Source organism: Cornus florida, unplaced genomic scaffold (assembly GCF_030987335.1).
Source record: "Cornus florida cultivar Cherokee Brave unplaced genomic scaffold, ASM3098733v1 CherokeeBrave_3.0.0_Hap2_Chr01, whole genome shotgun sequence".
Classification (NCBI taxonomy): Eukaryota; Viridiplantae; Streptophyta; class Magnoliopsida; order Cornales; family Cornaceae; genus Cornus; species Cornus florida.
Genome location: NW_026775571.1, coordinates 6,514,650 through 6,515,286, shown reverse-complemented (window position 1 = coordinate 6,515,286; position 637 = coordinate 6,514,650). Strand labels below are relative to the sequence as shown.

The following is a 637-nucleotide window of genomic DNA, read 5'->3' as shown; positions in this document are numbered from 1 at the left end:
TACAATGCACCTACATGCATCCAATTGCCTCCATTTAGAGCACATTATTATGAAATTAAGCTATAAACCATTCAAATGCTTCCTAACTATCATGTACTTCCAAGTGAAGAACCTTACAAGCATTTGGATGAGTTTCTTGAAGTATGTTCCACCGTAAAATATACGGACATGCCGGAAGAGGTTTTAAGACTCAAACTTTTTCCATTCACCTTAAAAGACAAGGCAAAGTATTGGTTTAACAATCTTACGCCTTTTTCGATCACTTCTTAGGCAGAAATGCAACAAGAGTTCTTAAAGAAGTACTATCCAGTTTCTAAGACCAATGCCATGAGGACCTCAATTCGAGAATTTTCACATGGGGATGGAGAAACGTTTCATGAGGCATGGGAATGCTTCAATGAATTGCTTAGGAAGTGTCCACATCATGACATGCCCAAATGACAATTAGTTTAATACTTCTTTGAGAGCTTATCGGACAACTATAAGGGTATGGTTGATGCTTCCATGGGTGGCTCTTACATTGATAGGCATGAGGATAACGTGTGGCATCTTTATGAAAGTATAAGTGAAAATTCTTTGCATAGAACACTATCATCCAAGAATGGTAGAAATTCATAAGGTAGGAAGAGTGTTGGCT

At 37.8% G+C, this 637-nt stretch overlaps 1 pseudogene; it reads right to left on the bottom strand.

Moving 5' to 3' along the window:
- Positions 1–332: 332 nt before the first annotated feature.
- Positions 333–431, bottom strand: LOC132284425 (small nucleolar RNA R71; annotated as a pseudogene).
- Between the last annotated feature and the right edge of the window lie 206 nt (positions 432–637).